The sequence below is a fragment of the Amblyomma maculatum genome, unplaced genomic scaffold (genome assembly GCF_055883805.1).
Source record: "Amblyomma maculatum isolate TAMU_Amacu unplaced genomic scaffold, ASM5588380v1 scaffold_13, whole genome shotgun sequence".
NCBI lineage: Eukaryota > Metazoa > Arthropoda > Arachnida > Ixodida > Ixodidae > Amblyomma > Amblyomma maculatum.
In genome coordinates this window covers 12,029,629-12,045,190 of record NW_028146738.1, presented here as the reverse complement: position 1 = coordinate 12,045,190, position 15,562 = coordinate 12,029,629, and the positions used below count along the sequence as shown (strand labels likewise).

Sequence of the window (15,562 nt, the reverse complement as noted above, 5' to 3'; positions counted from 1 at the left end):
TGCACCACGGCCAACAGCGCCACACACGCCCGGCTTGAAATGGAGGAGCAGCTTCCATCCGTTGTTGGCGTCCCCTCCCCCTTCTAGCCACCACAGAGAAGACTGACCAATGTCTGGAATGTGGCCAAATTCCCAGTGTCATCGGCTGCATTCTCATCATACTAACAGCCATTCACGAAATTTTCACATGCACTGACAATGCTTGAGTGGCTGGCAAAGCTGAGGACGCAGCCCCCCAAGACAGGTAGGCGGTTGTGCTGGCGTGGTGCCCCCCGTATGATGTCACTTGTGCGCCGCAATGGTGACAGCATCTCCTCAGTCATAGAGCTAGCGTGATTTGGAGGCTACGCATCACTATGGGTGTTGTAGACCGTGCTGTTCGAATAGCTTCCACTTTGTGAAAACAGAGAACTTATTCAATTCAAGCAAAATTTTCACTGTGCACGAGAAAGAAGACAAATGTGCGTGCAACACCATCTAGCTGCGAAAAAAGGTACTTGTGCACCAAGAAAACGCTGTGGCAGTTGTTAACAGGAAGTTTTGCACCAATATTTCAGTCTACTATTATCTAATTTGATTTACTACGTAATTATGAGATTTATTTCTTGTTTGACACCAACCCGATAGGCATATTCGGTGTAAGAAAAAGCCACATACTCGCCGCATACACGCCCGAGATTTGGCGCTCACGCTGATTGGTCGTCGCCTTTCCCACCCTCCTCCCAAAGTCGAACCCGCGGTCTCAGTGACATCAAACTGACGTCATCATGAAAGAAAACGGTTCCCAAAAGGAACCTCCCTTGGATACGGCCCCAGGCTATGTATTGTTTAGAAAGGTGCATTCGAGGTGGCATTCCACAACTGGCACCGTATTGCCGCAGCTCAGGTTGCTCTTGAATCTGCCTTGCATGTCATCTTGTGTTTTGGCAGCTGTGTGTGGCACCTAAATAACTGCTGACAATGTTTCCAGTAAAAGGTGCCTGGCTGCCTTTGCAATGCATCACAAAAGCACTAGATTTCTTTGTCCCGAGAGAACGAAGTTAAACAGTGATGTGGATTTTGCTTCCACTGAGCGCAGTTGCAATCCAAAGGACAGTAAAAAAAAAGTAATTACATTGCAAGAAGGCTATATCATCTACAAAACAATTTATATTACTCTAAATACTATGATTCCCCCCCCTCGCATATGATTTCTAGTAAACATTACAAATGTGGCATACTACGTACACTAACAATGGGTGAAAAGAAAATTTACAATATCTTGTACTCTTCAGAGTCTCTTGTGGAAATGTGAGGTTGCAGCGGTGGCCTAGTTGTACTATAGGCATGCTGAAGGTGCTGGGTTCGATCCCCAGTGCTCCGATTCAATGAGTACAAGCTTCCCATGGCCTGGTACTTGGCTTATCAATTTAATTTGCAACCAATGTTAATTACTCATATTCACTTTGCAACCAAAAATTTAATATTCATACATCCTCCGTAGCACATAGTATACAGTGCAGTTTGACCATGGAATTTCACTGATGTGCACAATACTCAAGATCAGCCATGTATAATGACAAAGATTGTGCTCTAACTAGTAAAACTTGGTAGTAGCAAGGCCTCTTTTTTTTCTGCTGCATCTGGGACATCAAAACCCCACATAACATTTCTTTTTTTTTGTCTAACTCCTTTGGCCTGTCATTTTCAACAGTGCCCATGGTTTCAGGGTAGGGACATGTAATATGTAAAATCTCGAGTAATTTGTAAACCACAGTTGCTATAAGACTCAATTCACGTCACACTTTTATTGTTTCAAGTGTCCAAACTTTCTGCATATGCAAGTTTCAAACTTTCATATTCACTAGGGCTTATTTGCAAAGCATTGCAGTTGCCCCCCCCCATTCATGAGTGCACAGTCTTGTGATCTGAAGCAGTGTGGTTCTTATACCACGAACCAGTACCAATTTTTGCACTGTCACTCGACTGTCACATTGACGCACTGCTGTGACAAAGCCAGTGAACTCACCCACTGCATTTCGGTAGACAGCGAGAAAAAGTGACCGGAAGGAACCCCGCACTGGACTCGTGGGCTAGTGCATGAGTGAATTCGAGTATCATATCCTGCTGCAGCCGGAGGAATGTGTCTGTAGGCACGCCAAGCTGCTCCAGGATGGTGATCAGAGGTCTGTTTAAGGTCACTGCCCCTGGAAAGTAAAAGAAATGAAACATTCTCCAACCTTGACAAATTCCCAGTATACTTAAGGGGGGATATGGATCTTAGAGACATTGTTTTTATTTACAGATCAATTTTAATGAAACTGCACATACTTGTCCAGTTTTTCTTGCTTATTTCAAATATGCAATTATTTTTCTTGTCGGCCAATCGATTCCAGAGATATTAAGAAATTTCATGTCATTGTTTGCTCAAACAATGAAAAAAAATTACTCATCAGAAATTTATTTTTAATATAAGAGTAGATACTGCAGTGTCTGATAAATGCAACACTGGAAGCAGTTTTCAAACTGATCTAATAATATAGATTTAACAGTTCACTGAACTTAGTGCTCCCATAATGGCAGCTGGAGGTGAAAAATTAAGAGGAAAAAAAAATTTGAAGGTGAAAATAAAAACTATTCCCAGCATTGCTTGCCCCGTGCTTTCAGCTGCACACTGCAAAAAGAATTGTAGCTCTAGCTGTCCTAGGTGCCGAGAATGACTTGAGCAAGCTTTGAACATCAACGATAAACACAATTTTGAGAAAATGACAAAAAACAAACAAAACAAATTTAATGAGGGAATGTGAAAAATATGTGCAAATTTCATTTCAAAATGACTAATATGCTCCTGGCATATATTCTGACTGGGTTTTGCCATGAATATGGTGCTTTCGTAGGGCTTTTTGCACATTCTCAGATTTTGCCCGCCTGCGTGCAGATTCCCTGCTTCTGCGCAAGTCCTTCTCTAACATGCACTTTTCGCTTTGCATGCTTGGTTTTAGACTCATCTCACTGAGTATGGCTGCTGATGAATTTGAGCTACCTGCGTTGAATTTTATTACGGCTTTGGCTACAGCAGGTTCTACAGCAAACAGCGAGGCATTGGACGCCTTAGGTGCCAGAGCCCATATCATTGAATAGAAGCTTTCATTGTTGTTCTGAGTTTTGCCGTGCAGGCATCTCTCAAGCAGCTTCTTGTCTGATAACCGCTGATAGATGGGAAGCAGGGCCTCGAAAACTTGGGGAGGCAGGTTTCTGGGATGCTTAGGCACTGGCTCAGCCCTAGACTTTGCTGAACTTTGCTTGCGCTAGGAGCTAGGCCCTGATGGGCAAAAACTGTGTTGAGACTTTGCATCAATGGATGTGATATGATATGTGGCCATTACTGCACTGTGCATGGCATCAATGTCTCTTGTGTGTCATTAGGGCCCATCCATAATAGGAGGTCAGCCTACTGATGAGGTCTCCTGTCAGTTTGCCGATGTGCTGTACGCGCAGCTAGCGTAAAATATGGTGGCTGCAGACGTTAAGAAGCAAGTTTTTCTTTTTTTTTTTGCGGGAGTCATTTATCCTTGCATGTATGAATCAACAAAAGCATGTGGTCAGCTGCGATCATGATTTGCCCCAAGTGCGGCGTGATAATCGAACCAGGCTTGTGCAATCAAGCCATCATGGGCACTCTGCCAAGTTCACTCCCCACCACCGCAGGAGCTATCAAAAGATAAATGCGCCGTGACGTTATTGCTGCGCAGCATTTTGGCACGCTGCCAAGAAATGAGCTGTGGATGAGACGACCAAAACGAAGTGGCGCGCGCCATCGACATGGAAACGAAAACGCTCGCAATTTCTGCTGCCGCAACACAAAAACCTTGTTTTGAGCTGCCGCGGTGGCTCGAGCAGCGAGAGGGACGCAGTTCCAACAAGTTGGAAATTTTTCGCTCTGTCGCTGCCACTCGCCGCTGAGATCGCTAATCGCTTGCATGTGAGCGAGCTGGCCTTAACGTTTTTTTTTTTTTCAAAATTCTGGGCGCAAAAGTGGAGGGTGAGTTCATTATGCGACAAATACAGTATCGTTTTCTTGCGTAAGTGCCGTTACAAGCAGATTTCTGTATTAGAATTATCTATATATCGAACTATTTCACGATCCCCTTTCGAGTTCGATATATCCGAGTTCGACTGTATATCCATACACCTTTTTCTTGCTCCAAGACGAGGTATGTCTTGCTGTCACCATCACACAGCACTGTAGTGTACCGCAGTTGGTGGCGCTTGAGGGACCTGCTGAACAGTATATCAAGGTGGCCTCCACTTCCATTTCTCCTGCCTTTTTCGTTGTTTTTTTGGCATACATGGCTGGCTGCCCATGTTTCATACGAAGGGTCATCTTCCTTTAGACCCAACTTGCACCCGGCACAGAAATTACTCAACACAACATAATCAAGTATCAAGCCACTGAACAGTTCAATTACTACACCGACGCCGATGTGGGATGAATGTCCGCATGTCATCCAGGAACCATAGTAAGAAATGGCGATGTTGCCGGGATTATCAACGTTTAGTTCGGAGTAGAGATCGCGAACCGACTGCGCGCACTCATTGGTGTGTTTCCAGGCCGCTCGATCAGCAGCAGGCATTAAATTTTTCGTGTGCAGACTCTGGTGGCTGATATTCGTCACCGAAACCACATCGTTGAAGGCCGTTTGGAGATTACCAGTTGCAAGCATGGCACGCGCTGAGAGAACGTTCACAGTGAAGGGATTCACCTTTTGAGTCCCTTCGACGCACGGCGAACTCCACGCTGGCGCAGTCTCGCTGCAATTGTCACACACAATGTGCAACTTCACAGCAAGTCCATATTCACGTTCATCATTGCGTATTTGCACACCCCCGGAGCACGATTTGCACTTCACAGACTGGAGCAAAGCTTTCAGAGAATTCAGGCACAAGGTGGTGAACGAAGTCCCGCTGTGTGGTCGGACCGCAGCGTCGTCGCTGTCGGCAAGAAGTTCTTTCTTTCTGTCTGTTGCTGCCATCGATGACAGCTTCTTAAGCTTGTCTGCAATTTTTTGCTGGTATTCTGCAGCCTTCCAAGGCTGCAGAAATGCAGTGTTGTGGTGTTCATGGCCGCTGTCAGGTTCCGCTGATGCTAGGCCTAGGCCTGGCGTGGTAGCGTCGCTGCTCCCGTCACAGGATGCGTGAGGCTGGTCCATCAGGGCATCCTGGGATGCTACGGTGCGTTTTTGGAAGTTCTCACTTAACAAACGCTTCAGCTTCTTTCCAAACTGGTGTCTGGCACGAAACTTCGTCAATTCATCGTGAAACCTCTGGCCCCAACTCAAAAACAAAATGGCACTAGGGCTGCAGTTGCTGCCGCGGCCAAGCGCATCTTGCAGACAACAGAGAAAGATTCAGCCAATAGCGTAGTGCCATCGTGTCACGTGCTCCGAGCAACAATCGGGATTGCGTGTCCGACCTTTTTTTTGGCGCATTTTTTTTCTGTAACCAATGGTTGGACGAAGACGTCGGTGGCGGGAAACTGAAGTGCAAAAACTCCTCTTCCGGACGAGACTAAGATGGCCCTGGTAGCGCAGAGTCAAAAGTGCCGTTTTGGTGTCAATTTCGGCTCATATTCTGTCGATACCGATGGCGTTAATTAGCCTTACGTGAAAAATATTGAACGTAGCAGTGTGAAAGTTTGTAGACTGGTGAATAATTAGCTGCAGATTTCAAAAATAACATAAAAAAAAAAGATTTTCCGTCAATTTTTCGAGCTCTAAGACCCGTGTCTTTCCTTAAACCCCCAACCTCCAAGTTTCCCACAACCGGTATCATTCAGGAGCTAACTATGGCACTCCAAGATATAGTTACAGCTCCATTTAAAGGTCCACAGAAACAGTCACCAAGAAGCCACTGATAAATGTGTTCAGTGTATAGAACGAATCCTTTTGAGCATTAACCCAAAGTATAACTCTTTGGAGCAAAGCCAGCAAGTTATTATAAATTTTTAAAAACAGCGTTTTTTGAAATTTGCGGGCAGAGAGGTTGTCGCTTGGCGGTGTCGCATGGAACTATTTCCTTAAACTGTGACAGCACGGGTGAGTTGACTGGTAAGGCTTGCTAGAAGCTGCCATTCGCTACGGCCACTGTAGCCATGACGTCGTGGACACACTTCCGGTAACTGCGAAAGTCGTCAGCTCGTGCGCTGCTCGAACTCTGTGCAGGCTGTTTTTACACAGCAGCAAATTGCTGGTAAGAGCGATAGCCGTGATATAAGCAAGTTTCTGCTTAAGCCAGCTGCCGCTGGTGCATTTCAGCTCATCGGATCTGCTCGTACTAGCTCTGCGATTAATGCGTCGCCAGAGTTAATCCTATGATTATTTTACTATGGCAGGATAGGATTCACAATAAGGCAGTTTTATAAGTAGACGATTTACGACAGCGCTGATCAGTTCCAAAGCGCTGACCGCCACGGCTTCAAAGCGAAACAATGTAGACCTAGCGACGACTAGGGACAGTCACGCACGGCGCCGCCGTTCACCGTGCTCATGCGCCCCACCCCCGTGGTAATTGTGTAACGTACCTAAGCCTGCTCGCGGCATCCCGTGCTGTGTTGCAAACTCGTGTACTTTCATAACTAAGGCCGCGCATTTTGTGACGTTCTGCTCAGCAACAAGCCGCTCAAACGATACTGCAGGCAAGACAAGGCTTCAGTACACAGTCCCTGCGCTGTCGGCCGTAATCGAAGATGTCAGGTGGCACCATATTCTATACATCGATCTCTAAACGTGGTACAGTGGGCAAATAAATAACTTTGTGAAACAGATTTGCTCGTACATTTCGCGCACTTGGGTGCTGAGAAGTAGCCTCCGTGAACAGACGCTGCCATAACCTCGGTTAATGACGCAAACCGAGGTCGCCAAGCTCAGTTTGCGATAAATGCGGTCAGTGGTGTAACCATGGTTTGGTCTGCCATGTACATGGGCTAACCGTGGGTTCGCGTAACTGCGGTTACACTAACCGTCACTGCGTGAACTGGCAAACTTCCCAGGTGTGTGCGAGCAAGGACAGGTTGACGAGAGTACGCCAGCGAGCGCGTGGCAACCGTAAGTTCGTCGAAGTGACGTATTTCTGGGCAGAGCTTTGAACTTGCTTGTATTTTTTATTTTTTTATGACTCCCTTAGGCATACCAGTTGAGGGGGAAAATTGTAAGGGTCATTTTTAATCGCCGATATCTCTGGTGTTGCAGAAGCTAGATCGAAAATGTTTGTGGCAGAATGATGAGTGGCTCAATGTCTATCCGTGTTATGGCGTTGATTACCCTTCTTGGTGACCCATTTCTGTAGACCTTTAACAAACTCAAATGCCATAAACATCTAACAAAGCATCTTAGTCTCCAAAACCTATGTCCACAAGAACAACATGTATGTGTTTAGCTTCAATACAATGAAGTAAATATTGCTGTGCCTTCAACAGAATGAAACTTCGATGCTGGCTTGTACAGGCTCGTTTTACTGCACAGAGCATATATTGAAATGCGCACTATAGACTACACCCCCACTGCCCGACTGCTGGCCGATGTAGAGTGCATGGGAACAGGGAAATGTGACGACAATCGCAGCAGTATATGCACGGTGTCGTACCTTTTGGAAGCGTAGAGGCAGACATACACGAGAGAAGTGGATGGGATAAACGCTACTTGCAATTGTGTTTAGAGGAACCTTCCTGTCTGGAGACCAGTCTGCCTGTGCAGATACAACAGCATCGAGCAATGCAACACACTTAAAGATAAGACGACTATCTATTCAAGAGGTAGATGCCACATGTGCGTGCCACTAAATAGACAATGGGAAGAGTGACCAAACCGCTAACTTCCTGTGCACATAAGCAGCACCTCTTTTTGCAGCAATGTCACTCACGTATTGCTGACACACTTTTCATCCAAGCCGTGAATAGGAAACCTGCACTGGAGTTTTCTGCGTACAGCCAGCGCCGCCTAGTGGCCGTCACGCCACTATCTAGGTAGGAAATAGCTCCATAGCCCCGTAGAGCGCCATTTTGCATTTCACTGCGGATGGGGTAAAAAAAAAAAACATGGCCAAGAACGGCGCTAGTGTGAAGCTGAAAAAAAAAAAGGCAGTGTTCGCCATCCGCACTGTCATCGCCATCAGCAGAATGAAGCGAGGGGAGCGAGGTCAGCCGGAAGTTGGTTCATTTCTAACCCTACCTTCGTGCAGTGGAGTCGTCGAGCTTCGCCTCAGCATGTGTCGTCGCCATGTGCTTTTTGCATCTACGGTCACGCTTCGCCTACGTGTTTACTGTGCTGCGTGTGTGTATAGAGTGCTGTGCCTGCGCATCTTGACGCTGAGTGCTGCTGCGATAGCGACACCAGCAAAGCAGCCAAAGTATAAAGCGAAGGACCTGTCCACAAAAGTGCAAATATTGAAGGCAATCAAGGAGGGTGTTTCACGCCAAGACGTGATGAACAAGTATGGAGTGAAGAGGACAACCTTGGCCACGTATATAAAAAATGAAAAGAGCATCTTGGAGGCGTTCAACAGTGAAAGCTTCAATGCTAAAAGGAAAAGACTGCGGACAGCGGCTTGCTGATTACATCACCATCGATGATGGCGTCGCAGTCGCCGGACAGCTGACTGAGGACGACATAATTCAGGAAGTTAAAAGTACCAACAACGACGATTCATCAGAAGATGATTGTGAACAGCTGCCCCCGCCGTCGAAGCGCACGGTTAAAGAAGCTGCAGAAGCGCTGTCCGTTCGGGAAGAATTCCTGCGAACAGATTACAATGGTGCGCATGCCTCGGAGCATCTGGCAGCGGTTAGCGCTAATGTCGCTGGTCAAATTCGCCCGAAAAAACAGATGGTGATAACTAACTTGTTTACCAAATAAAGGTATGTCATTCAGGGGCTCATTTCGTTTTCTTTTTTTCTTTTCATTCGATAATTCGATAGTCGGATTAGACAATTTTTCACGGTCCCGTCGATGTCGAATTAACGAGCTTTTACTGTATAAAGTTCTGTTTATTCGCTTTTATCATTTGCGCAACCTGATGAGAACGTGTTGTGAAGGGCAATCTTTAGAACTGGGCGTGATTGGGGCCATTGCAAGATGAACTGCAACTTAAACAACGGGCGAATGTAGTGGAATCCTGATATCCATATTGTGGTCATATAGCTGACAAGCTGGGAGAGTTAACCTATCCGAATACGCAGTAATTTTTCGGAATTACAAAAAGTTGGGTAATGCCCTAACCGGCATGCTTTCAGACTTCTTCCTGCATTAAACCAGCGCGACTCACCTAGTGACCCTTCAATTTTTCAATGGTTCAGTAAATTAGCTGCAAATGGAAACAATTACAGAATTAATTTGTTCGTTGTTTGCTTTGAATAAAAGAGTACTGCTTCACAGAAAGCGCTTTTTCTTTTTAAGTTGGATATTTTAGACTGCTGGCTGACGTATCACCGAAAAAAAAAAAATCGTGCAATATTTGTTTTAGCACACGTACAAATCAATAGGTAGACATTCTTCATTCTTAATCCAGAAATACTTGCCTATTGTAAATATCACGCTGTACAATCATGCTGCTTCACAATGAATTATTTATGTAAGGCACCTATGCTGCTAACTGACCATGATTGCTCGAATCTTTTATTTAGGCACAAAATAGTATAGATACGCCGATCTCTAGTCGCAGTCGGCGCACAGGGTGGTTGGGGGGAAGGGTGAGAAGGGCAGAAGGGGAGTATACATCAACGTATAATCACACACATCACACCTTTAAATGGTGCCTGCTGCAATTTTCATTTTGTGCTAGGAACAAAGCATAGCAACTTTGTTACTTCAAGAACGGACTGGTATTTTTTTTTTGTATTATAATCAGCGATAATCACCTTCGATGCTGTTCATTCTTGACTTTTAAGATAGAGCGCGCGGGTTTAGACTAAAGGGATTTAAGGTATGGCATCTTTCCACCACGGTCTCACATTGTAGAGCACCGATTTCCGCCCAACATTTATCAACAGGACAATTGCGGCCACTTAACTATTTACAGTGCTAGCAGTGTGAGAATTTTAGATGCATGCTTCACAGTGGACCTCGGTGTCATTCGCTTGCAACTGCTACCGTTCGTTATTGTGAACAAGTAAGTGTCGAAACGAGACTCCCGATTTTTGTTCCTGCAGATGAGTTCAATAATGTCGCCCTAAAAGCGGCGCATTATATTTCGCGACACAGGAGGCATCATTTTAGTCTACAAGTTTTTCATCATGAAGCTAGTTGAATCATCACTCTTCTTCGAAAAGATAGTAGGTAAGTACTGCACGTGTTCAATGCGCTTAACGCACACAGTATTCTCAAATTCTACCGAATGTTAATATGGTAGGGAGGTCATTCCATTTTGCTTTGATATATTTACCCTCTACTAGCGATGCCTCATCGCAGGTGAATATTAACTGCTAGAAAGTGTGCACGTAATTCACGGTGCACACATACTCTACTTTGCAAGCGCCCCACAGCAAAAAAAAAAAGGAAGAACTGAACCCACGAGAACCGTTTCAAACCTGCGCATAGTGACGATACAGCTTCGATAATGCAGCAGCAGTGTGACTCTTGGCAGGAGGCCGCTAAAATGGTCAGATTGTGCCTTTAAGCCAACCAAAAAGGAAACTCCAGTTCTTCAGAACATTAAATCTGCGATAAAAGCATTATGCAGGAAATAGAAAGCTCACAATCCGCCGATGGGTGCTGCCACGGCACGAGGAGTGCCGTGCTCCGTCCTACTATACGCTTGCTCATTTTGAAACCAGGAGGCGCTGAGTGTCAGATTTTAGAAGCGCCCCCTGGGCAGCACAGGTTCCCTATAAGCTAGGCTTCCAATATTTCTCTTTTTGCCTCGTCCTACTATAGCAATTTTGTGCAGTGCAGGGGAGCAACCTAAGCACATTTCACAGTGCAGTGACAAGTTTGAGCCACTGCCTGCTGGCAAGGAACGTTCATGCTCCTGAGGCGTTCATTAATACATCGGCCAGACTGGCCGATAGCTCAGTGGTATCGGGTAGAAGACACCTGTGCGGTAGGCAACATATACTCTTTGATGCCGTTTTTCGCAATCATCTCGGTGGCGTGGCCCTTCTACAAGCCTGTACAGCTGTGAGAGCTTGCATGGCACAGAAAACTACACGTCATACTTCGAGGCAATCCTCTTAAGATTATGCGATATTCTGCTGGTAGGGCATAACCTCATACTTATTATTTTTCCCTAGCTGATGTTCCGACGTGCCAGGATCAGAATAAAGGCAATTGGTTTTCTTTAAAAGCGATTCTGCTACCACCTGCACCAGGGCCTTCGCGTGGTCAGATCTGCTCAGTTTCTCAAACTGTGTGACAAACAAAACAGCTATCATGTGTTCACAAGGCTTTGACAATGCTGACTTCAAGCAAGAAGCCACCAGGCCTCGCTTTTTATCACCTTGGAGAGTAGCGAATGGAATGGAAAAAGTTACTTTCTGGACCTCGGCATGTACGGGTTTAACTGCACATGCCGAGGTCCAGAATGTCCCCTCGGCATGTACAGCTAAACCGGGTTATAACAAAATTAAAATGTCCGCAACTTTTCGTTACATCCAGGTTTTCTCTACATGCAGTTTTTGTGTGAATACCGAAAAGGAGAATGTAGAACGAAAACCAGATTATGAACTGATGTAAGGGAAACCACCCTGAAAGTGTTTACAGTAAATCAGAATTATTCGAAGTCATGGAAGCGGTGAAATGTTCCACAATCGCGCTAGCCTCCATCTCCTCTGCGGCTTGCGCGACACAATCTACGAAGGAGCGGGAAAAGGAGGTGGAGAAGGAATCAGTCTAGGGGAGAGAGCACGCGTTGGCGCCGCTGCCATCGCGCGCGCGCTTGCCTACCATCGTTGCCCCAGGAAACCAACTCTATCTCGCGTCGCCAATGCGCTCTGCCGTTCCTGCCCACGAGCAACAGCGTGGCAGCGATGGATGCGCGCTGCTCGTCCCGCATCTTTTTTCTGTTATTTTTGCCCCTTTCAAGTATGAACTGTCATGTTCCGACAGCAAAAGCAGCGGAGACTGCTGCATCTGCCAAGCAGATGCAGTGTTGGTGCTGGAACGCGAAGCTCTGGATCAACTGCGGTCGCTCGTTGCTATAGTAGGCATTCCTCTCACTCCAGTTCGTGTTTTATAGTCCTGAATTTTGCGGAGTTGTGCCAAATTTCCAGTGACTCAACACTAGCTAAGAGGCCGCCGGCGCCGCGAGTTTGTTATATCAAGGGGAACCGCGCCGACGTGTTCGTTACATGGAGTTTTCAAATACATGCACTTCAATGGGGGCAGCGTTGGGGAATTGAAAAACTTCGTAATATCGAGGAATTCGCTACATGGAGGTTCATTACATAGAGGTTTAACTGTATTCCCATGACTGTCGCGCCTAAAAGTAATCTGTAGGTCTAAAATTGAAAGGGCTTTGCCTTTTGGAATTTCCACAGTAAAGCACAACTGCTCAGAACAATTGCTAAAGGACTGTAAGATCTTGTCTGCTGTAGCTCTTAGCTGAGAAGTGTATGATAAATGAAAGTCTACCTTAAAGTCGTCAACGTAGCAGCAGACTAACTACACTCGAATGAGCTGCGTCAAGCTCCTGCAACAGCAGACGGTAAAAATGACCCAAGTATATCTCACATGAAACTGAGGCGACACACGAGCAAATGCAGATAACGCAAGGGTGTCTGCATTGGCTTGTGTGTCGCCCCAGTTTTATGAGAGATATTCTTAACTCATTTTGACGATCTGCTGTTGCAGGAACTGGACACAGCTTGCGCTCGTGCGATCATGTATGCCGGGGATACATGCCGAGGTCCAGAGTCACTTGCCGTTCCATTCGCAAAACTCCACAGTGATAAAGCGAGGACTGGAAGCTCCACTGTGAAAAGTGCTCAGGCTGCTCCCCTGCACTGCACAAAACTACTATCGTGGGACGAGGCAAAAAAAAGAGCTTGAATGAGGAATATTGGAAGCCTCGCTTGTTCAAGGCTTGGGCGAAAAGTGCATCAGTGATACGTCACTGACAGTGCTGCAGAAAAAGTTGCTGTTTAAGGGGGGACCTGGGTCTTTGCAGCCGAAAATCGGTCAGAAAATCGGATTTTCAATCTTATCATTTTCGCGATTCTGGAATCTTTTCGCAGCTATCTCCGAAGTTTTGTTGAAAAATATCGCCTAATTTGCGTGTTACAGCGTTCCAAAGATGACTGAACCTGAGGGTGTGGCCACCCTCAGATTCTGAGGGTAGCCACTGAGGTCAAACTGCGCCGAATTTCGATCTCCCGCAGTTCAAGAAATACGCTATCCGCGGGCATAATCTTGGTGTCGTTCGAAAGATCGCGATTCAGGCCATTCCTATATCTCGGTTAGTGACCATAGGCGAGTCCACCGCCCACCGCACGTGAGCAAAAGGCGAGCTTTGGTTGGCTGGCGGCGTCAACTGCTAGCGGTCCGCCGCCATTTTCAAAAGGTCTCTCCTTTAGGCCTAGTCTGCCTAGCGCACAATATTGAGATTCACGCTTCGTTATTAGCCTAAAAAAAAAGTAGCGAGAGGAGATAAACGCGCCGGGGGCGCTGCATCGCCGCATCTGGTTATCTGCGATGGCCTGGTAACGGCGTAGCATAGCCGATCGTGCTCAGTGCGACAGCCAGGAGAGGCACGATCTGCCGCGTACGGAACCGTGAGGGTGCAGATGAGCAAGTGCAGCTTTCAACGCCGGGATAGATCGCCCTGTGAGGCAGTGCCGCGACCAGCCGCAGCAGCAGTCGCGAAGCAGCGTCCCGCGACACGCGGAACATAGAGAAGATTGTGCGGAATCCCAAATCTTGTCGAAATAAACTTTCTTCTGAATGCTACGCAGTGCAAGACGAGCAACGGTCGCTTATCACTAGTTGCAGGCCGACTGCGTTTACTGCATGAACGTGAGAATGGCGATCGCGCGCCAGAACTTGGCACCAACTTTTACGGAGGTCACGATGCAAACGCACTCGTCTTGGTGGCGGCCTCCGCACCATGCGTTCCGTTCGCCGGAAATTTCATTCTTTGAGGGCGAATTATATCGATGGTAAATGATGCATTGGCATCAGAAGCTGGTCAGAACCCACTTTAATAAGTTACTGTTAGCTTTAGTGCTTCGGAAATTTATCAACACGTTTTTCCTCAATTTCTCAAAATCAAAATATTGAGGACAGTACATGTTTGGGGGTGCGATAACTCTGGTTCTACTTATGATATTGCTGTAATTGCTTTTGCACCAGAAAGGTAGACTCATGTACAGTGCAAAAATATAAATGAATTTGTGGTATTTAATGAGGAAAGTTTTTAAAAATTTCATGTTTTCTGGAGTGTCAAGGTGGCTTTTTGGTCTCTGAACGAACTTTGACAAGCTGTAACTTTGGTTAAAATGGAAACAGGACATTGAATCTTGATTTTTGCATTCTCTATGTGTTCTAAATTGATTTGATATGTCAGTTTTTATTATAACTCCTGTAGTTTTATTGACGGCTCACCTCCAAACAAAGAAAATAAAGTGCTCAATATCTTCAGAATTAAATTGCTTACATAAAATTAATGTGCATATTTGAAATCAGCACAAAAAGCTGCATAAATGGTACAACTTTCATCAAAATCTACCAGTAAATAAAAAATATTGTCTTAAGACCAGGGTTCCCCCTTAAGTGCAAAGGAAGTTAGCGGTTCGGACACGCTCCCCATTGTCTATTTAGCGGCACGCACACGTGGCATCTACCCTTTCATTAGATGATGATTGTCTTATCTTTGATGATTACGTAGCGCTGGTCGATGCTATTGCATCTGCGCAGGAAGACTGGTCTCCGAACAGGAAGGTTCAAATAAGCACAGTTGCAAGTAGCATTTGTCCCGCCCACTCCTCTAGTGTATATCTGCCTCTGCACTTACAAAGGTTATGATGCCATTCCAACTAGCTCAGCAAACAACCTTGTTAAATTACATGCATAATGACAGCTGGGCTATCTTTGTCTAGCATGGGCAATGCTGACACGAGTGTCTGCCTATCCAGCAAGGTCAGCCCGTGGCTCACTACTTGGCCCGAAATTGGGGCTGAATACCGTGGAGAAGCAGCAACGGCATAGAGGTAGAACATCATCTGCCTTGCGTACAAGAGGACAGTGGTTAAAATACAGTAAAAGCTCGTTAAATCGGACTTCTAGGGACCGTAAGATATGTCCGAATTAACCGAATGTCAGAATTATCGAGAGAACAAAAAAAAAAAAAAAACATGCACGATTTTATCTAAACATACCTTTATTACTTAAAGTAATCACGGATGCTTGTCTGCTTTCCCGCAGAAACCCGCGCGGATACTATTTTCCTCAGTCCTTCCAGGTGCTCAGCAGCACGCATGCCATCTGCAGTGCCCCAACAAAATTCCTCTAACACAACGAGGGCCTCTGCTGCTTCCTTCGCAGTGCGAGGGGGCCGAGGCTGCTCCTCTCGTAGCCCCTCTTCCTCCTCCGAATCTTCG

The 15,562-nt window shown here is 46.0% G+C and overlaps 1 protein-coding gene across 3 annotated transcripts in view; it reads right to left on the bottom strand.

Annotated features, from left to right (window-relative positions):
- LOC146172206 (uncharacterized) overlaps positions 1–15,562 on the bottom strand; it is a 178,700-nt gene that overhangs the window by 60,065 nt on the left and 103,073 nt on the right. Inside the window, exon 7 of one of the 3 annotated variants that reach the window (XR_014702543.1) lies at positions 2,009–2,186. The exons of the other annotated variants lie outside the window; for them this stretch is intronic. The gene's annotated coding sequence lies outside the window, so the exon portion shown is untranslated. The remainder of the gene's footprint in view (positions 1–2,008; positions 2,187–15,562) is intronic. 3 annotated transcript variants of the gene reach the window in all.